At 43.4% G+C, this 23,193-nt stretch overlaps 4 non-coding genes across 4 annotated transcripts; 1 reads left to right on the top strand and 3 right to left on the bottom strand.

Moving 5' to 3' along the window:
* Positions 1-7,789: 7,789 nt before the first annotated feature.
* Trnas-aga lies at positions 7,790-7,871 on the bottom strand. The gene has a single exon. It is a non-coding gene; the product is annotated as a tRNA-Ser (tRNA).
* A 2,768-nt stretch (positions 7,872-10,639) lies between these two features.
* On the top strand, positions 10,640-10,721 carry Trnas-aga. Its single transcript has one exon. It is a non-coding gene; the product is annotated as a tRNA-Ser (tRNA).
* A 7,992-nt stretch (positions 10,722-18,713) lies between these two features.
* On the bottom strand, positions 18,714-18,795 carry Trnas-cga. The gene has a single exon. It is a non-coding gene; the product is annotated as a tRNA-Ser (tRNA).
* A 325-nt stretch (positions 18,796-19,120) lies between these two features.
* Trnar-ucg lies at positions 19,121-19,193 on the bottom strand. The gene has a single exon. It is a non-coding gene; the product is annotated as a tRNA-Arg (tRNA).
* Positions 19,194-23,193: the final 4,000 nt, after the last annotated feature.

Genomic DNA, 23,193 nt, shown 5'->3' with positions numbered 1-23,193 from the left:
TATACAACCATCCACCAAATAATAAGCAAAAAGATTTGACAAGATTAGTTTTAAGCCACAAATAAATAATTCCTCAATATTGCCAACTAAATTTTATTTTTAACTCTTAACCAAAGATTGCCTTTATATATACAAACATAGTTCCTGCAGCTAGAAGTACATTCATGGAGATTCATGGAAAATATGCTCTTTCCCTAAGCTAATCATTCGCACAGAGTTTCGGGTCACCGCGCCAGAAAGTATGCAATTGGGGAAAGTTTTATGTTGATTTTGCCCCCGTCCAAGCAGTGCAAGCCCGGCCAATAATGAGACCAGGCCGAGGGGTTGACATTGTACATACTATGTACATATGTATGGGCTCATGAAAAGCAGTGGAAAAGCGCATCGAAAATGGCAACAAAGGACTAACACACAGCCAAAACACAGAGCGACAGAGAGGGAGAGAGAAGCGGGCGTGAAAAATAAAATGTCAAAAGTGTTTACGTTGTCTCTTACCCATTCTGGCGTACATACATACATTTCAAACTCCTTCCACTCGTTTTGGCGCTGCTTATATGTATGTACATATATATCTGCGATATCTATGGAATAAAAAATTGTTATAGGGGGCGGTAGGACCAGAACCAGTATCAGTACCAGGCCCAGGCGCAGGGATGCAGGGCCCAGCATTCATTATATGCAACAACATCAAAATGTTGTCGACGTGGCAAAAGACGCAACGCGATGGGAAGCGATGCGATGCGAAGCGAAGCGATACGATGGGATGCGACGCAGGACGCCAAACGCGACAGCAATAACACTAAAAACTAACAGCAACAAAAACTACACCAACAACTTCTAGTATATATGGAATAACCCACAGCCTCCACAGCCTCGCAGGAAGGACTCTTTGCCAGCAAAAACTTACACACAATAAGGACGATGAGGACGACTACGGCGATGGCGACGGCGACGACGACAAACGACGTTGGAGACGGCGAAAAAGGCTACAACAACGACAACACCAAGAACAACTCACCAACAATATCAGCCAAATACACCAACACCAACAACAAGAACTAATCGACCAAATTTTTTGGCAAGCAAACAAAAATATTTTCCACTGAGCAGCCGTAAAAAGAAGAAGTGCAAAAAAGGAGAAAAATAAACCGTGCATAAAACTAAATAAGTAACATAAGGAGCGGTGGTGGTGGGGGGGCTGATAAAATAAACTCAAAAATGATGGCAAGAGAGAGAGAGAGCAGAGAGCGGGCAGCCCAGGCAAATTCAAGAAGAGATAACCCAGAAAGCGAAGCTTAGGGAGAAAACACTCACAGCCACGACGAAGATCGCGATACTCTAGGATGGAGCCAGACAGGACTGGCAACGGAATATATTTTAATTGGTATGTACATGCCGCAGGTAATATTATTTTTACAATTCAAATCAGAAAATACACAGAAAATCCATTACGAGAATAATTTCAATGTCAAGGGTGCGGGAAATCTTCTGCCTTTTTACGGCATTGCTGCTCTGACATCTTGATAGATCTTCATAGATCATCATAGATATTTACATAGATCTGCAGAGGTACAACCCCGATACCATTGAAACCATAGCGGCATTTCTATTTAGGATATCATCACCCCATAGCTCCCTATAGATCGGAACAATTAAACACAACAAATTGCCTCACATTACCCAAAAGTTCCCAAAAAGTACGAAAAGAACTGCAAAAAGAAAGGTGAAATGAGAGTCCGGGTTAAGTAAACCCTTTTTGTGGTTGGCATTGGGAGTAGTCGGGGGAGTACCCCTGTACCCGTACCCCCCGTCTCTTCTGGTCAACTGCCATGACTAACCCAACTACTTTGCCCGTTCGTTGCCGACCCCCTGCACGACGGTTCGTGTCTGCTTTCTTTTGTGCAGCGTTCGATGATGGCTACTACTGGGTTAAGCGGGGTGAGTGTGGTTGGGGGGTAAAGGCAGCAGCGACATCGCAGCCTACGCCTGCGTTAGCAGAGCAGAGCAGAGCTCTGGCGTCATCATCATCGTCGTCGGACAGCAGAAAAATGGCAGTTATCGGCGCCAATGCATGCCGTACACGCACACAAGCTGTGACTGTGACTGCGACTCTTTGACTATGCAGCTGGGTAGTGTGACGAGAGTAACGGTGACTGGGCCACGTGACCAAAAGCAAAGTTTCGGCAAAACAGCAACCGACCGAACGCAACGCGACGCAGCCGAAGAACGCAGCAGCAGCAGCAGCAGGCGAACAACGAACAAACAACAAGAACAAAAACGAAACGCCAGCTTCGCTGCTGCTGCTGAGTCTCTCTCTCTCTCACGCTCTCTCATTCACACACGCACACACAAGCTCGCTGCTGCTGCACTGTGTGCAATGCTTTTCTGCTGGCGCGCCTCTGCCGCTGCCTTTGCCTCTGCCGTTTGCCTCTTCCGTTTGCCTCTGCCGTTTGCCTCTGCCGTTTGCCTCTGCCGTTTTCTGTCGAAAGGGGGCGATTTTTGCTCTTTCTCCTCTCCCACCGCCCCACCTCCCAAAAGACCACCGGCACCACTCCGGCTGTTTGTTTCGCTTTTGCTTTGAACGCAGCACAAAACAAAAGCAACAACAAAAGCAGTAACAAAGCAAAAGGAAATTTTTTTGTTGTATGCTTTTTTTTTCTTTTTTGCAGCTGCTGCCAATTGTTTTTGGCCAATCACAACGTAGTGCAGCGTCGCATGTGGGCGGGGCCTAAAAATGCAACCCCCGCCAACCGTCAGCCCGTTGCCACCGGGGCACACGGGCCACCCGGTGTTGCAGGTGGACGGCAGAGCGCTGCCTCCTCTGCCACTGCCACTGCCACTGTGACTGCCCGTACTCTGCTGGTTGTCCAAAAAATTGTTTGACCTAAGCCCAAAATACACAAAAATAAAAGAAACAAAAAATGACCAAAAGCACACGTAAAAAGAGAATGTGCGGCCGAGAGGGAAAGAGAGTTGCATGGGAAGCATGGGGAGAATGGGAGGTTGGGGACTTCCTCTAATCGATGATAGTAATGGGAACGGTGCTGGGGTGCGCAGGAGATACAAATTTATTTGATCCATTTACCATTTAACAAAAATACAAACAAATTTGCGTAGAAAAATGTAGTTCCAATTTTTGTTGCAATTGTCAGAGGCATTGGCCTAGCCTTTAAAAACAAATTACATAAAATGTTGATCAATTAACACATAAATATGCCTTTAAAGTTGAAATGCAATTGTTGGCCAAATATTTTGTTACAAAATTATAGAAACAAATGCACATCAAAATTGGCATGCCATTTATTTACTTTCTTACAACCAAAAAGTGCAATTTGATCTGAACTTTAAATGCTTTAAATCTTGAATAAAAATGGAATTAGGAGCTTAACCCGGATACTCAAGCCAAAGTTGAAGTTTCCTTAAGTTTTTCCCTATTATGTTGTCGTTGTTGTTGCTCCAACTCCTTGCTTGTATTTGTTGCTGTTGTTGTAGTGAGGTTTTTGAAATTTTGTAGCTCGCGACTTTTCCGCTGGCGTAAAGTTTTCACTTTCCTTTCAAAGCGGTGGCAGGCTAGCATGGAGAGAGGTGAGGTAGCGAGGAGCACAATAAATACTTGACGCCATCTTGCATGTGTGTGTGTGTGTGTGTTTGTATAAGTTTGAAAGTCAAAGAAAAGTGCCAACAAGTGCAGCGGTAACAATCGGACTGCGAATGGCGGAAGGGGTATAGGAAGTGGGGAAACACTTGAAGTTTCCCGCTAACAATGAAGCGATAAAGTCAACTGAAGAGAGCCCTGAGATTATGAATAGCCAACAAATGGAAGAACTATAACTGAACGGATATAATTGTTTAGTTTCGCAAGTGAACTGAGGTGAGCGGCGGAAGGGGATGTATGCAAATGAAACATTCTTTAATGCCACATGGTGTTGCATGCAGCAAGACACAGCCAAAGCAGCAGCAGCAACAGCACACTGTCTGCGAAGGGACGACGAAGTTCTGGGGAAGCCCGAAAGTTGCAAGCTCGAATTTTATTTGCAGCTATTTTGCGCACAATTTAATGCCATTTTTATGCGCTTAATGTTTGCCCAGATAACTCCACTATATATGTACATATGTACATACATATGTATGTATGTACACACGTGGATATGTATGAGTGGGTTTGCATATAAGACAGCGCAAGTTTCAGCAGTCGTGGAGCGTGAGAGTGATAGAGAGAGCGAGTGAAAGTTGCTCCTTTTTCTTGCATTTTGCTCTATTTGTTGTGGCACTCAGACACCAGCAGATATGTATGTACATTATATTATATATATTATAAAGATATATGTTTGTGTGTGTGTGTGTGTGTGTTGGCTGTGTGGCCATATATCGGTGGCAAAGTTTTCAATTTCGCTTTCAGCATAAATATGCTGCAGAGAGAGAGAGAGAGAGAGAGAAGTCGCTTGTTGCCGCCACTTGGCCGCCCCTCCTGTCACCCGTTTGTTCCGCTTTTTCGTTGAACATTTGCTCTTGGCGCCACCCCCCGCCCCGACTCTCCACGCTGGATGTTTGTCTGCATTATGACCCACTTAAGTGGCTTTATTACGAAGGTTACGGAAACTTTGGCCTCGCCTCTGCTGATATGCAGATGCAGTTTTGATATCAACCGACACAGAAGTTTTTAACTTGATTTAATGGGTTTTAATTGCCGCCGCTTGCCAACTTCTTAAGTGTGTTAATTAATTGTTGCCAGTGGGTGGCAGCGCCTAACACCAACAACACACACAGTGTGGAGGGGTGGAGGGGCTGGTGGCACAGTCACATGTATCTGGCAGATGCAGGAACTATCTTTGCATGTCATGTCATCACCGGAACCAGAAGCCTGCCTGCCTGTCTGTCTGTCTGTCACGCCTGCACAAATTGTTATTTTGCTCCTCATATTGTACTCTCTCGCGTTCACCCGCTAAATGTATATCTAAATATTCGTAGCGTACTCGCACAAACAATAAATTCTTAATAAAACTGTCAATCAAGGCAGAAGGCGCCAGGAGGCAGGAAGCAGCCCAAAAGCAAACTGGAACGACATTTCGAATAGAGCCAACAAGACTGTCAAAGTTCTACCAGCTGGCACCAACTTGTACAAGCAATAGATGCAGTCCATTAAACAAAACAATAGGCCTGTTGCAAAAACGGAAATATTACTAATAATGTATTAGAAATTAGAACAAAGATGATTGATTAAGGAAAGCAAATTAGTAAACAAAAACCGTTTTTGTGGTAGTATTTTCATTCAAAAGTAATTACCATGCCGAAGGATGTCGTTTGTGGTTTAAACAGAGTAAGTATCATCTCTTGTATCCCAGTATTTATGTGCAGCTAATCCGTATCCAAATTGTGCCATTATTTGCCTAACTTCTATATGGCTGAAAGTTTTCCCACATTGCTAGCAGACATTCGTAGGAATCTGTGTTCAGGCTGGGCTAGCCAAAGGTGTATACCCGTAAGAACCAGCCATAAGCCAGCTGGCACTGGGTGGGTAGTCCGCCGCCGCACCCTTTGACTCATTGCTTGTGTCATTTGGCAAATTGATTTCATTTGAGGACACCTGACAGGCAGACACACTGTCGTCGTCGTCATCATCATCGAATATTTGTTTAGCGTCAAGTGAAAGTTTTCCAACATGTAAGAGTACGAGTATGTACAGCTGTATGTACATATGTATGTACATACATAGATATTCATAAGAACAAATAATTCTTTCTTGGTGATTTGTTTTTCTGTGTGTGTTGTGGGTCTGGTGGCGGGGGCTCGTTTTGTTGCCGCTCTTTCAGTTGTCAGCAGCATGTTGCTAGGAGGCCATGTTGACGCTAATTAGACACTCAATAAGTGTGGGTCTGCCTCTTGATTTGCTCTCTCTCTCTCTCTCTTTAAGGTTTATTAACAGAGTGGCAGGTAGGCAGGTAAATGGAGGGGGCATGCAACCAGCCAGTCAGCCTTCCAGCTAGCCAGCCCGTTGTGCATGTGTCGGCATATAACAAAAGGCAACATTTTTCCTACACTGGCAACATGTTGCAGGTAGCCGCTGCTGCTGTTGCTGCTGTTGCTGCTGTTGTGGCTCCTTTTTGTCGTCTTCATCTGGTTTTGGTTGTGTGCCTGCCCTGCGGCGGCATTGGCGGCATGTGAACAACAGAATGTGTCATGTTGTTCTTGTTACCCCCTCCCCAGCCCCCTTTGTTGCTGTTGTTCGCGCAATCGATTTGTTGTTGGTGTTCAATTAATTGTACTCAATGGCAATGTTGCAAGGTTTTGCTACTGTTCAGTTGTTTGCAACACTCTGTCCGGAGGGTATTCAGAATTGAAGTAGCCTTAAGCAGGGTATCCTAAATCACAGATACATCTATGACACAGATATTTCTTTGCTTATCCATCGACATCAATCATTAATCGATCGATTTCCTTTAGGTCCACGTAAGCTCTATTATTATTGGTGCCATCTGCCCACTTTCATAGTGTATTAACTGTTTCGGGTTGTACTGGCTTTGGTAATCCACCGATCGTTCATCGAATTGAAAGCGACGGCGGCATTGAAGATGGACGCACCACAGCCACCCCCCAGCGAACCGCCACCCGCTTGCCACAGATAACAATCAGCCAGCAGCAACAAATTACAATTTATATAGAAAAATAAATTTGTACCATTTGCCCCTGTCCTTGTCCCTGTCCCCCACCAGTTTGCCGCATTGCGCCGGCCGCCTCTCGGGTGGTCTGCAAAGCAAAAACAAAAAAAAACGCTACGCCTGTCCTGTCATTGTTCGTTTTTGGCTGACTCGAAGGATCGATGGCAGATACACAACAAATACATTTCAGTGGATAAGACATGGAACCAGCATAGAAGATATTCTGGCATCTATTTTGAAGCTGCTGGACTCGAGTTCCCTCGAGTGTCATAAGCTGAATGGTGATTTCCATTGATCTTGTAGAGTTGAGAGTCACAGTCCCAACTCCACAAGGAGTCTGCCACCCGAAGGGAAGATGCCTTTTAATTAGCCAGCAACAAGCAGCAGCAGACAAAGAAAATCCTCAAAAGGCGAGCATGCCCGAAATCAAACAGCAACAACAAGAGGCATATAAGCTGGTGGCAGTGACTGAGGCAGCGTCGGCGAAGGTGCTGCCCCAAAATGCTGCAAGCGAAATGAGGCGACGAAACACGAAACCAAGATAGAACGAGCGGTGGCCAGGGGACGACGGTGCATTCCCAGCCACTTGCCACTTTCTGCTTTCAACCAAAAGACAACTTCATTTTTGTTGTTCCACTGTCTGCCGCAAGGCGAATGGCGGGTGGGGGTCATGCAAAAGTGTTAATGGCGGCTAATAAGGCGAGGCAAAGGACGAACCCAAAAGGGGCAGAAACGCAGACATAGCTTGGCGGGGGGGAACACACAGACGGTGACGGTGACGGTGACGGCGGCAAAGACAAAGTCAGGGAGGCGGAACGTCGCCGAATGACATTAACAAGCGTGATAACAAAAAATAAAATAAAGTAACAAAAAAATAAGTGAAGATGAAGACGTTGCAAAAGGGCGTGAAAAAAATGAAAGAAAGAAAACACCGAAAGGAAGAGGATTTTGCAAAATGTTGAACAAGAATTGAGGTGGGTGGGTGCAGAAATCTGGCAGAAAGTTCCACAAGAAGTGAGAGAATGGAGGAAAGAAGGTGCTGGCACCTGTCGCAACATATCTTTAATTATATATAAACAGCAAAAAGATTAGATATTAACAAAACATGAAACAAAAAACCTAATTTTATAGATCGCAGTCGGTAGGATTCGAACCTACGCTCCCAGAGGGAATCTGATTTCTAGTCAGACGCCTTAACCGCTCGGCCACGACTGCTCTTCCCTGGATGCTGTCTAACAAGGCCCAACCCTTTCATGCGAATTACTGCCAACTGCTGCATGGAGAAATGCAAACAAATAATTTGGCAAAGGGCATTAAACAATTTTGAATATGTATTTAATTAAACAACATAAATGTATAATATAACTTAATATTGAAGGAAATTTCCACATTTTTGTGGATAATTATCGCTTCAATCAGCTGAGACTTTCACAATCCCCAGGCAGACTTTTGGATTGGGTGCAGCCGCGTCCGACCAATTGATATGGAAATTTCACGTATGTAAAACCAACAAAAACATGCATAAATGTCGAAATATATTAGTTTGTTGTCCGAAAGCAGATCAAAACTATTTATCACTGGAGCGGCTATCGGTTTGGGGCAACATTGAATCTAAAATGTTGCGCAGAAAAATGGCAACCCACAGAGGGTGCAAATTAAAAACTAAGCAACAAAAAGAAATTTAAGTTTTTGCGAAAAAATTGTTGACCTTTTTTGGTTCATTGACTTGCGGGCGATAAGCCCCCTATCCCGCCCTAAAAACCCATCTATCTATTCATATAACTGTCTATCAAATTTGCTTAAATTTTAATTTTTGGCTAACAAGATTTTTGGTTTCTTTTTTCGCCAATTCCTCTGCTGCTGCTGCCACATAAAAATTAATTAAAAATCACACAGCAACAACAACAAATAGCCGTTAGCATTAGGCTGGTATCTTGTATCTGGGCAGTGTGCGAGCAAGTGTCTAGTGGGGCGGGGGGTAAGTTCAATGTATCTGCTGGATACACGCACTTGCTGCTGCTGCTGCTGCCCCCCTCCGACAAAGTTGAATCAACTTTTGTTTCAAGTTCAACGCTCTACGCACTCAACAGAGATACACTCTCGAGCAGATACATCCACAACGAATGGAAGTTGGACAGGAATGTATCTACTTATCTGTAGAGTCTTTTGTGCATTCAGTTACTTCAATTTATATACTTAAAATGTGTTTTATAGCTAGAATATGTCTATATATTTTTTAATATATATTTTATAAGTGCATAAATATTTCCACTTAGTTGATTTGAACAGCAAAATAAAAACCCCACACAAATCCAAAGCCAGAGCTTTTCTATTCCGCATTCAAAAACTTTTCCAGCGTGTTCCACACTTCGCCAAAGCCTCAAGCCTCAAGCTGCTACCAATAAATGCGAATATTTGAATGTGTTTTGCGTACTACACACGCACAAATGCGTCACACTACGCTTAGCCTTGACAATGAAAATACACCCAAATATATAATGTAAAAGGAACAAAAAAAGGGCAGCCGGTTTCAGGTCTACGGCCTCGGTTTTTTGGCTCCTTCGGGTCGCCGCATCGGTCGCCTTGAGTGCGTCGCTCTCGTTCAGGGTTCAAAGTACTTCGATACCAATCCTTATATATGTATATACATATATATATTTATATACATAGATGTATGAATGTAGTGGTGAAAATAATCAATAAATGAACGCCAAGCACAGACACGGGCCACGGGCCACGGGCCACGAGCACGAGCAATTTTTGGCTGGCATCTAATTAGAAATTTAAGGCAAGCGAAGGCACGGCAAGGATTCTGCTTCGCTGTCTATTATTTTAGCATTGCTCAAAATAATCATTTATCTTCTTAATCGCTGGCTTGTCAAGCCGCCGAGCCGCCAGTCGAGGCGAGGCGAGGGTCGAGTGTCTCCTTCAGTCAGGATGAGCCAGCGGAGACCCGCCGCTCTGAGAGGATGTCTTGGCAGCTGCCAAATGTTTTGTCTGCCGTCGCGCCATCGTCTCTGCGCTTACTCTGCCGTAAAATTAGAGGCAACTAAAACTATGCAGCGGTATCTCTGTCTAAAGCTGCCACACTTCAATCATTCACCAGCCCCGCCACGCCCCTGAACACACCGTCCTCTCATCCGCTAACCGTTCCTCCCTTCCTTTGCCTTTCTGTGTGTGTTTTTCGGACACTTTTTGAAGCGTTATTTATTATTTATTTGTTTGCAACAGCAGAGGACATTAAGAAGAACATAAATAAATAAATTATAATTACATTTACAAATGTAAATCCCCATTGCAATGCCACCGATCAAATCGCTGCTCTCTGATGGCCAGAATCTACATTTTTGCTTCCATTATTTTATATGATTTCTTTTTCATTGGCCAAATAATATTTATGTACTTATTTTTGTAGGCGCAGCAGAATTCTTAAACAGTTTTTCGAAGGCTGCAATGGCAGACGTTTCCTCCCTCACGACCTACCCCAATACAAGGAATTGGAAAATGGAGTTGAACAAAGTTATAAAATGAAGGAAAAGGGCAGCACTGGCACCTCTACTATATCCATGTATTTAAGTAATATTTATTTGAATGCATGAAATAAATTGGGGGGAAATGATAGCAGGCACTTTGTATAATTATTGAAGAAATATTGTTCCAGGAAAGAGCTTGGTTAGCTCTTGTTAGCTTGGTTCAAATTTTCTTTTTCTTTTTATGGTTTTGAGTATTTAACGATTTTTCCAACTGTTTTAATCTGCTATTTCGCATTTCTTGTGACACTCTTAATGAACTATCTCCAAAGATAAAGCCCTGATTGTGCAGGTTTATGCTTATGTGTGGTCTAGGTCGTAAGGAATAAATAAATTGGGAGCCGAAAGTGATCATAGCCAGCAATTTAAATGGCAGCCCTCGCATTCTATCATTTGGCACCTTTATCGATGTTGACCCTTAACACAGCTGTTCCGTGGCGCACATTTACCTGAGCAGTCGTGGCCGAGCGGTTAAGGCGTCTGACTAGAAATCAGATTCCCTCTGGGAGCGTAGGTTCGAATCCTACCGACTGCGTTTTTTGAGTACTTATTTTTTTTTGGAAGGCCATGTCTACTTTTTTGTTGACTTGACTGACCCAAGAAAGAGAGGGAAACAAATTTGAAATGTAATTAACCCCATATTGATTGAATTTTAAAGGCTTTTAAAGCCCCCATACCGCTGCCACCCGCTGTGCTTGGAAGCGCAGCAGCAAGTCCGCCAAAAGTTCGGCAAAGATGAACACCAGCAATGAACGCCACATTGTGGATCATTGACCCAGACGAAAGAGTGTTACCAGAGATGCCAAACGCGTGATAGACAGGCGACGAGCGACGAGCGACAACTTGCGCAAAATCAACGGCAGAAATCAGAGCAACGCATGCGAATAAAATTCGCAAACAGCTAACAGCAAAAAGAAAAAAAAACAACAGAAAAAAAGACACAACGAAAGAGACCGACTAGGAATGGGCAAATGTTAGATACGCGTATCTTTCGGTTTGATTTTCGGTTGGTCTCTGTTGTGTTCCTGCCGAGAGATAAACGACCGCCACAAAACCGAACCGAAAAAGACTTTGACCCAAATACGGCTCAAAGCCTGCGTTGATTAATCGACTTTTGCGCTTCTGCTGCTCATCTCACAGAGATACACCCGAGAGAAAAATAAAAGACAAAATAAAAATAGAATTTGCACAGCTGCTGCGCAGAGACAGAGCCAGAGCCAGAGCCCAGACCCAAAGTCCGAACTAATTGAGGAAATCGAATGTAAAATTATGTGAGCAGCAAAAAACCAAAACCAAAAATATTCGCACACAGCCCCGTGACGCATGCATCTAATTTATGTATCTGATAGATAGATTGTATACTCCATTCCGGACTTCACACGAAAACCGAAAAAGAGTTTTTGACCTTCTGCTTTTGCACACAAATTTTCACTTTTGGCCAACACCAAAAACTCGAAGTGTCGAAAGCTGAGCACCTCCCCCATTATTTGCTGTCCGATTTTGATATTTCGCAAGACACCCAACACCAGCAGCGCCGTGTCCGATGGATACCTGGAAATAGTCTCAAGTCGCGCAAAGTTTGCTGTAATTATTTCAGCAAGATCTACGGTTGTATCTGCACATTGACAAATGTGTGCCAAAAAACAAAAACCAGCAACAGACACCCAGCCAGTAGGAAGGTAGGGAGGTAGGAGATCGACCCAAGAAGTAGCCCAAAGACGACATTCGATGAGCCAGCATTTGGGGCATTTCTTTCTGTCTAGAAATAAAACAAAACATAACTCCATATATTACATTTATTACACCAATTTCAATTGATTTAATTATATTAAATTGTGCTTAAATCTTTCATCTGATGCACTTTTTATAAGATAAATAATTAAATAAAATATCCAGCAAATGGAAAACGCATTTACAGAAAACTTATGCTGAAACCCATCCCTAAAATTGTTGTCTGTTGATGCTGTAATGAAACTTTTGGACTGTCCTTAAATAACAACTAAAAAACTTGGCCATAAAATGTATTTACATTTAATAAATAAAATCAACTAGAAACAAGTTGCACATGCGGCAAAAAAGTTTTGTTGGGCTACTGCCTGCCACACACACACACACACACACACACACTCTATAAGTCACAAGTTAAACGTTTGAACTGGCCACGCCCCCGAAAATGGGGCAGCACTACAAAGCTGTCAGAGAGAGGCGAAGGCGGAGAGTGCCACAAGAAGTGAGGGCTAGCGAGTGGGTTGGCTGGATGGATGGATGGATGGCTGACTCAACTTGGGGCAAGTGCAAAATGTTGAGAAATCATTTGCATAAAATAATTTTGCGTGTTTTGAGTAAATAAATTACAGGAACAAGTGTAGGGCGGCCGCCGCCAGAGAGACTGAGAGGGAAAAGGGCGAACAGGAGTAGAAGTGGTAACCGATATGGCAATGCAAATGCTGGCCACAGAGATACAAATACAAAAGCAAACACAAGCACAAATACAAATGCAAATACAGCTGCATATACGTATGTACAGAGATGTGTCCATATGCTCGTACTTACGCCGACTTGTTGGGTGGGGGCTGTGGCAAATAATTTTTTCTTCCGCGCGCTGTCTGAATGGAATTGTGCAGACAAAAGATACAAAAATGTAGCTACATGCCGCATATCCCCATGCCACACCCCGCATCCCTTCGATCCTTGGTAACATGTCGTTGAGCAATTAATAACGGATTATGAGGCGACGACGACAGCTCCCACAAGCGTTGACAACAACAACAACAACAGCAAAAATTGTGTGGCATAAATAAGGAACAAAAATTACAACCAGAGAGAGAGAGAGAGAGAGAGAGCAAAATAGGTGGGATAAGCCCTCTGACGGCATCTTTGAGATTCACACTTCACACTTCCCGCTTTTGTGTGGACAAAGAAAACAAGAAACAAAATATAGAAAAAAATCAGCGATTAAAGCAGAAACAGCGAGTAAATAAAGGCAGTAACGAGTGGGCATTCGGACACTCGAGATACCCGCTAACTGATCAGAACAACTGCGTTGTTTATAGAGAGAAAAAACCTTAAAATCATTCATTATTCGCATATTTATTCCCTTTTATCAGACCTTTTCGCTTGCTCGAATACAGCATACCCTTGGCACACTCCACTGACTGCGCGGTACATCAAATAAAAGAGTAACGCATATCTGTGCGCTACAAATGTATCTTTCATCATTGGCTCTCCTCCTTTTACCCTTCCCCGAACCATTCCCATCTCCTGCCCCGTCCTTTTGCTGCTTTTCTTTCTTTCTGCCGGCTTTGGGAGGGCGCTGGTGCCAGGCTTTTAAGCTGATGAAAAGGAAAATTCCCAACCATTCAAAGTCCAAAGTTTCTTTCTTTTGAGACGTCGTGTCTCTTCTCTTCTTCCCTCCGCTCATCTCTCACCCCTCAGTATTCCTCGCTTCACTCGATTTTCATCTTTATTTTTTTGTTTATTTTTTTTTCTTTTTCTTTTTTTGTGAAAAGCGTAAAAATTGCTGTAGATTAGCCTCGGCGACGGCGACATTGTTGGAGCTGTGGGGCTCCGTGTGCAGTTGAGGGACAACTCATACATATGTCGAGTGTTTGGGCATTAAAACCCCCAAAGTTTGGACTGAAATGGTGCAGAATAAGTCGATATTTTAAGGGCAACATGGAGCATCCTTGAGGCAGGCGAGTGGCATGTCAAATTAATGTTTATATTTGCCAATTCATTTACGTCAAGTTCCTTCACCTTTTCTCATATGTGACTATAAAATTTGTTTCCATTTTCTTTTCGGCTCCAAATAATTTCCAAGATCATCGGAGCCCAAGCCCAAGCCCGAGCCCATTTTGCTGGCATAATTCTTTAAATTATAAAATAAGAGACATGCAAAAGAATGGTATATGGAAATTCCACAGCTTGGGAGAGGCATCCGAGCAGCTCACTGCTTGTCACCTCACCACCTCCCCTCCGTCCGACCCCTCGTCCCCGTCAAGTAAATTCTATTACACTTTTCGTATATTTCTTTTATTGTTGTTGTTGCTGTGCGTCTTGCGCTGGTTGCTGTTGTTGTTGTGTTCGTTGTTATTTTTGTTTGATTTTTTGTTGTTATGTGAAGCTCTCTCAAGTGCAATATGCAGGCCTGCCAGTGTCCTCCGCCGCTGACTCCTCCTGCTCCCTGCTCCCTGCCCCCTGTTCCCTGCGCGCAACTCTGTCTCATTCTTTTTAGTATCCTTTTTGGCTGGCTGCTTCATGTATTTTTTATCTAAATGCCCCAAAGGCATTCTTTTGCTGCATAGACAAAGTCCTGGTGCTGTTGCTGGTGCTGGTCCGGGTCCTGCTGCTGCCGCTGCCGCTGCTGCTGCTGCTGCTTCTACTCATCCGAAAAAAAACGTCAAGAAAATAACGCAGTTTCTGTCGCTTTTGTTGTTGTTGTTGTTTTTTTTGTTGTTGTTGCTTTTTTTTAACTTGCAACAGAAGTTGGGGAAAAGTTGCAAAGACGGCAAAAGTCATGCGCCAGAGAGCTCCTGAAGGACGCATCAAGGAGACACACTGTGGCAGCAGCAGTTGTTCTCACACCCCCTATACAGCCCTCTCCCCCCCACCCCACCCAGCTCGCTCTATTGCGCTGCTGCTCCCCCTTCCCCCATGACCGCTTCATCATCATTAGCGCCCTCCACTCCCAACAGCACAAAAAAGTACAAAAAATAAAATGCAACACACACACAAACAAAAAGTAATGCCAAAATATGCTTAGGGTTAAGTGTTCCCGTTAGAGGTAACAGGCAGCTGGAGGCACAATAACGGCACCCCTGCCTTGCAATACGTTCTCCAGCTCCTGCTCCTGCTCCTGCTCCTGCTCCTGCTCCTGATCCTTCTACTCCTGCATTGCCCTCGACCATCGTCGCCCTCGCAATTGTCAAGGCCCTAATCCAAAGGTTCTTCTGCCCAGGGATAACGGTGCATAAGGATATGCTGTCCATTGTCTGACCGCCCGCCCCCGTTCGGACACACAAAAACCTTTGGCCACAAGGGGTAAGCACGAATAGGAAATACTCTGAGCCACAAACACGAAAGTTGGCGTAGACACTGAGTGAGAAGCATTTGGTAGAAACAAGTTCATGGGCAAAATGATTGCTAATCAACAAAAAAAGCATCCAAGGATTTAGTCAAATGATTAAATCGATGCATTGCCCAAACGATCCATTGTCTTCCATATTCACATCCACTAGCTGGGGCCATGAGGCAGAAGGGCATCAAGAGCCGGCGAGAGTATTTCTTAACAGTTTCAAGGCTCAAATCCCCCAGTCCCAGTCATCATCATCATCATTCGAAAAAAAGAGCGTAAAAGAGGCGGCCCTGCAGTTCAATGCACCTCAATATCTAAAACCCAAAAGAACAAAATAAGAAAGAAGGAAAACCGAGAGAAAAAATAAACGAACGTACATATATAAAATTCTGTAGAAGAAAACAAAAATAAGCAGGGAAGGCCTCACACACGCACACTTGCAGCTGAGTGTGTGTGTGTGTGTTATTTATTGCGACACAAAGGACTCAGGCAGGGAGGGACAGACGAGACGAGACGTTCAATGTCCTGCAGCCCGAAAAACGGGCTAATAAAATGTGACGAGCGTAACGCAAAACGCAACGCGAATTGAAAACTTTGGCACTGTGGTAGGACACATGGCTAGCACACACACAGCCACAGAGAGAGAGAGAGAGAGAGAGATACACGCAGGACATTGACACCCGAAAAATAAATATAAAAAAAAAGAAAACGAAAACGAAAAGAAACGCCGGCGAGCCGAAAAGTCCGAAGCCCTACGAAGACGCCGACGAAACTGCCGACAAAAGCGAAGCCCAAAAAGCCAAGCCAATCCCTCGCGCAGGACATGGCCAAAACGGGACACGGGACACAGGACACAGGACACGTGTGCGTGTCGACAAAGCACACACACACACACACACACAGAGACAAGAGTCTGTTGCCTGTTGGATTATCCCCTGGCCCAAAACGTCATCGGGCCCCTGGCCGGGCCTGATGTCTGGGAGTGCATTGAACCTGCCAGTGCCACTGCCACTGCCACTGCCACTGCCATTGACGCTGTTGTTGCCACCGCCGCTTGGCCGTCTTCGTTTTGGGTTTATTCGGCTTCTGCTTCTTCTGGGCGTAAATCAAAATTTGAGTGAGTGAGTGTCTTGGGGTGCTGCCACAAGCCGGCAACAGCTGATGATGTGTCCTGGCCATTGCGTATACGCAGTGGGGAGCAGCCCCTCGTCGCGCGGCAGGGCAGTCACTCTGGCCTAAAGTTCGTTGAACGTTTTCGTGTTGCTGTTGTTGTTGTTGTTGGCCTTTTGGTGTGTGCTTTTCTCAATGTTCAAGTTGATGTTTGCCGCGTCTCAAGTTGGTAATTCCATTTGTGGCGGCCTGCGGCCAGCTGCCGTGCAACATGTTGCCGCGCAACATGACGCAAGCGGTACACACACACACACACACTTTTTGAGGCACTTTTTGATGCAATTTCAAGGGCAAGTAAAAATGATTGGAACAAAATTCAAAATAAAAATCAAAATAGATAACAAAAAAATGCAAAAACGAAATAAAATAATTGCCCAAACAAATTCTGTAATAATTAAACATAATTTCTGTGTTTTTAACGTTTTTTGTATTGCTACTAAATAACATTTTCTACTTCTATCCACCTCTTGTCGTCCTTTGACTGAAATGTGCTGCCTGGAAAGCATCTGTAAATATTGATAACAGCTTTAAAATTATGCCAACAATCTAAGAAACATTTCCAGAGATTAAAAACAAATGCATATTACGATCCATCGAACGCATAATATTATTCTCATTGAAGGAAATTGTATCAAAAAGTCAAGCCATCATTTATAGCACTTTTTTCGCACGGCAACTTTCTTTGGAACATTTTGTGGGCATAATTTGAAGCATTTGCTAGTCCCCGCTTCTGTCAGCTCAATCACAGATGGGCAATCGGCAGCATTGGGCGGCGGCGTCATCAAGCAGCAGCAGCAGGTAACAACAACAACATGCAGCATGCAGCATGCAGCTTGGGATTGCCACTGGGATTGGAGTGCCGCAGATGGTGAGCGAGGGGGGAGAGAGATACGATGCAGCGACTCTGGGCTGGACAAAACGACGACCAAGTCTACGACATGCAAATAATCTTCATATGTGTGTTGTGTGTCGCTTGGTTGAGCATTGTTAAGATCGGTATCTGCTGGATGGGATAGTGGGGAGGGGGCAGGGGGTCGGTCTGAATAAAGCAGTCAGTTTGCAGCTCCAACTCCAACTGCCTCTCTGCCTCTGGGGGGAAGGGGGGGCAACAATCTAGTTTGGCTGCACTTAATTTCAGCGCTTAACAGACAATTAAAATCCAATTAATTCTGACGTTTATTATGATAAGCCGACTGTGGACTGTGGTGGAGCCAACCAGCCAGCCAGCCTTCGGACAGTCTCCACATAAATTCATGCTCCCAGCCTTCTCCCCCTCTCACCATCTCTCTCTCTCTCTCTCTCTTTCTCGCTCTCCCTACCATTACGAATAGTTCTTCTTCAAATTCTAGTAGTTCCGCCGTCTAAAAAACTTGCTCCTCTGCCTCATGTGAGGGCAAGAAGAAAAAGTTCCCTGTTGGACAGAAAAGTTGCCTCTTGCCACATGTTGATTTTGTGCATGGATTGAGGCATGAAAGAGTTCAATAAATCTTTCAATTTGATGTGCCAATTGGCAGGAGATTACGTTATGGACTCAACATGGTATTATCACTCGTTTTGGTGGAATTTCTACAGGGTTTTGGCTCCCCAAAGTATGCTAGGCTACAACTAAATAAACAAGCTCCAAAAATGCACAAAATGTACACAAAGAATCGTTAAAGAATCGAGCATTTGCAGGCAGGGTCTAACCAGGCCCAAGCCACAAGCGAAAGGACCAACAGACAGGACACATTTCGGGCCTTTTTATTTTATGGGTTTGGGGGGGGTCGACGCACACACACGAAACGCAAAACGAAAGTAAAGGAAAGCCAAAGCCAGAGCCAACAAAATAATTTGTACAAAAATAAAAGCAACCGAAAAAGATACTTCGCATGGTGGTAGGAGGGGTTCAAAGGTTCAACGAACCCGAGAACCCGAGAACCGGAGAACCCGGCGAACCCGTCGAGTCGGCAGTAAACGTAAATAATTTGTGCGTATTGGTGCGTATCTGTGTGGGGTCTACGCATTGCCAGACAAATCAGCAGACACACACACAAAATGCAAACGAGGTGACAAACAAAAGCTTGTGTACAAAAATATACAGACAGACACCCCGGACACAAGGATTATAAATTTAAACAAATAGGAAGCAAATTGATATAGAAATCCAAACAAATCGAGTAACAGCCTGCCTTCTTGTTATGTCTTGACATTTTAATTTGTTCTTTTTTAAATAAAATTAAGAAAATTAATAAAAAAGTAACAAAAACAATCCAGACTTCTGTTTCGTGTAATCTGGAGGAGAAGCGCAGCCGGTAGGATTCGAACCTACGCTCCCAGAGGGAATCTGATTTCGAGTCAGACGCCTTAACCACTCGGCCACGACTGCTTGTTGCTGCTCTGTGTCATAAAAGGCATATAGCGCTTGGGCAGGCAACAGGCGATAGATAACTTAAATGCCTGTTTTTGTCTTTTCCATTAACATTTCTTTTAAGACCAAGAACTAAACAAGTGAAAAGGAATAAAGAGTGTCCGGAGTCCGACGCCGTCTTAAAATGTATTGGAAAAATAAAACAAAAATTCAAACGTGAAGCGACTTACGCCGTATCCGGCGCTGGGCCAGTTTAAATATTTCATAGAAAAAGAACAACCAATAAAAGAGAAAAAAAAGAATAAGGAATGAAAAACAAACAAAAAAAAAAGAGTTAACTTCTCGACCGTGACAGGACTCGAACCTGCAATCTTCGGATCCGAAGTCCGACGCCTTATCCGTTAGGCCACACGGTCAGTTGGGTTACGAGCGTCACGTTTCAAATAAAAGCGGCGAGGGCCAAGTAGCTGGAATGAGAATGAGGTTCGGTTCTGTTCTGTTCTGATTTTTTTATGGAGTGGTTGGTGGCATCATTCCTTAGTCAGAAGGATGTGTAAAAAGAGCGGGGTGGGTGGCTACAACTAATGCAGTTTCTTTCTCCTGTTGTTGTTGTATTTTTTAGGTATTCATACACATTTTTGGAATATATTTTAATTGCACTTCAGATCGACCCGTCATCACATGGAATACAGGGAGAGATGAAGAGCGGAAGATTCGGCAAGGCAAGGGCAATCCTTCTCTCAAACTGCTTGCCCTTGCATTGGTATGCGGGGAAGGTAGCACTTACATATTTACACCATTATTGTGCTAGGTCATGATTATTATAACAAGAAGAATCTGCAATAAAAACGCTGTTGGCTGTGGCCCATCCACACCCGCATAACCGAACAACCGCACACCCGCCACCCACCCATTCTTGGCCACGTCGACGCTTCTTGGGCCAATCTCTTTTTTTTTTTTGCGTTGAAAAAGGATTTGGGGGCTACTCAAGTGTTTTACTTTTTTGGGGCTGCTTAAATATTACGAGCTTGTGTGTGCGTGCTACTTTTGGATCGATAATTTCTGTCTGCGCCAAACGCATTTTCGGGGCTTTATATTAGCACACATACACACATATGTATGTACATATGTACGTGTACATTACTATGTATGTATGTATTTGACTTTGTTTCGGTCAGCCACATCCAACGCGTTACTTTTCGAAACAAATTATTGTAAAAGTAAATGTAAAAATGGAATATAATTTTTGAATTCATTTTCCAAATCGTACAGTAGGAAATGCCAACAAACAGCTTCATTGGATAAAATACTATTCTGCCTAAATAGTTAAAAACAAAAAACAAATAGAAAGAGTCTCTTAATTGTGTTCTAAAATAAAAGCTGTGCCTTGGTGCTGTGCATAAATATCGTTGCAGAATGTTATATTAATCACTTAATGGAAACGAATAGTTACTTCCTATCACCATTGTTTCACCTGTCGATATCAATGTGTCGATTTCCGAAAGGACAAAAGAAACAAACCATTTGCTAAATCCGATGTCTGTAGATCACGGAATTGAAAATAACCAGTGACAATTGTGTGTAAATAGTTGCAAGATTTTAAAAATCCATCAATGGAGACCCCAAGATCGGCAAGTCCAAGAGTAGCTCCGCACCCCGTTGGCAACATAGTGCCTCGCGTTAAGCTGGCCCACGAGCCGAGCTCGGAGTCTTCCGACTCCATCTATACCTGGGACTATAAGAGGGGCGGTGACGCGTGACGCCGCCCGGCGCTCACCGGCCCGACGAGTGGTAATGCGTTCACGTTCGCGCTCGCTCTCGTCCAACGAGAGCCCCGCGACCAAGACCAGCAGCACATCGCCAGCGAACGAGAGTGACGCCGAAGCTAAAGTTGAAGCCGTGCTTGCAAAGAGGATCAGCCCCGCCGCTAAGCGCAGAAGAGTCTCGCGCTTTGGCCCAATGCTGGCAACGAACACCGGTTCACCGGACACCATTAATATGCAGGGAAGATATGCAGAGATTAAGGAGCGGAAGGAAAAGGAGAACTTTGTACGTAGGTCGAGGGGCATTCTGGTAAGTACACGAAGCCCAAGTCGCTTACTTGTCCAATAAGTTGATTGTTTTGTAAATACAGAAAGATGAAAATACCCACTAAGAATGGGACTTATGGGAACTCCATTATAACAAATAGAATTCACAAAATAACTCAAGTCGCCGTCGAAGAAATATTACATTCACATTTTTCCAAATTTCTGAAATCAAAACAAATCATTTATTTTATTATTAAAGCTAAACAAATGGCATAAATATCTTCTTGAATTGACGGCTGTTCCTTAGCAAGTCTATGCTCAGTCGTAGAGCTGGATGATCCGCTTGGGAATTTTCGACAAAGGCAAGGGCAAGCTTCAAGGAAAATTAAGTGATTCATTTAATAGGAAGGGGAACAAATATTTTTATTTTAAAAAGCGCACTGTTTATATCGCGATATAGTCATCGCTTTGCTATATCAATATAAGTTTGTATGTGGACAAATAAATGCACAAAATTAGATTCTTAAATAAAAGACGGCTCCCACCCGCATTGTTTGCTGCAGCTGTTTCATTTTATATTTTTCAAGCGAAATATAATTATTGCCGCCCGCACTTTCCCTCGTGCGTTATCGGTTCTATCGATACCAGACCAGAAAAGAATCGGGCAGGCGTCGTCCGCTTATTTTGAAAACAAAAATGATTTTCTAATTGCCCAAACAATGAACAAGGCCGTGGAAATAGTGTATGAACCTCCGAGGGCTACAGAGTCACCATTTCCATTAAAGATGCTGGCCAGACGCTAGGCCACACCTTTTAATAATAGAGGAGGCTTCCCTGTTAACCATAAGCACGGTCCCAATTCTGTGCGTTTTTATTCAGAAAGATCAGTGAGTTCGCTCGAATTCGAGTCGGACTCGAGCTGAACGGGGACACACACAGAAAGTGGGCAACTGCGCGAAAGGCTTTTTATACAGGTAACACACTAACACTAAGCGAAATAAATTTGATTAAAACATGTCCACTTCCTTAGAGAACATTTCTGCATTTTGTGGTGTAATTATTGTGGGTTTCTCGCTGCTTTTCTTTTTGGTTCCAGCAAAACCAAAACTTAGAGCTGACAGAATTAGTTGCAAACATTTATTTATGACTCTTTGTTGCTTCGCCAGCCAGCTTCTTGTTTTGTTTTTTTGTTTGTTTGTGGTCATTGTTACCCAGCCGAGCAGGCAGCAGCCGAGCACTTCCATTGAGGAACTGTGGCTGCCCCACTGTGCTCTGCTGATTTATGGCGCCCACCAACCAATAGTGCTGCCAATAATTGGCCATAGACCAAGCCAGACCCAAACCCAAAAGAATAGTGTAAAAACGTTTGTCTCCATCTCGAAATGCACTGAATGTTGCATTTTATACTACACAAACAATCCAGAGGACATGGTAAGCCAGGGCGGACCACTCGAATTAAGTATATTAAACCAATCAGTGGCCAATATCTGTAGGTATAGCTGCAGGAATCTTTATAGTACAATCCAGACCCAATAGGGCTCTAAATTCCGTAGCTGTCCAGTTGATTTGTTTAATATAAGTTAAGGAAAAAAAACATTAAACGATTAAATAATTTGTTGTATTATAAAAATCATAGGTAGCTTTTTTTTACATAGGTATAGTTTTAAATAATAATAATTGAAAATATGAACTTTTACTTATTTTCGGTATTAAAGTTTCAATTTAAAATTGTAGACATTAATTAGTTGGTTTTTTTTGTAACTTATTAACTGGTAATAAATCTTCATATTAAGATATTGTATGTATTTTCGTGCAGCATTCAAATATATTCAAGAAACAAAGGGGTAAACCGATAGTCGTAATACTTATCCATCTATAATAATTCTTTAGTGACTTTTCTCTTTTTGTGTGTTTTTTCTTTTTGTTTTTTTTTTTTGGATTTGTCATGGCCCTGGCAGAAATCTCATTAACTTTTACATGCAACGAACAACTGACATGCAAACTGCATTCGTGTAGAGATAGTTAGTGAGAGAGAGAGAGAGAGAGAGTGAGAGAGTAGGGACGGGGAAATGGCAGAGAGAAGGCCAAGCCAGAGACCAGAGGAACAGCAGAACTCGGTTGCCAAGTGCGTGGCAAAGGCGAGGCTGATTAGCATATTACCATGTAATTAGATAGTTTGTAATTAATTTTAATTGTAGCCGACTGGCTACTGCCCTGACGCTGCCGCGCACTGGAAGAAGCTTCGCACTTTCCCAAGCCCTAAAGTACAAAAGAGTGCAAGAAAAAAAAAACAAAAATAAATGCTGAAAGAACTTGGAGCATCAATCAATTGCCATGGTAAATATTTCACAGGTACAAAAATTGTTCATATCAATTATGAATCACC

This window comes from Drosophila subobscura, chromosome A (genome assembly GCF_008121235.1).
Source record: "Drosophila subobscura isolate 14011-0131.10 chromosome A, UCBerk_Dsub_1.0, whole genome shotgun sequence".
Lineage (NCBI taxonomy): Eukaryota > Metazoa > Arthropoda > Insecta > Diptera > Drosophilidae > Drosophila > Drosophila subobscura.
The sequence above is the reverse complement of the archived record's forward strand: the minus strand, read 5'-3'. Positions and strand labels throughout refer to the sequence as shown.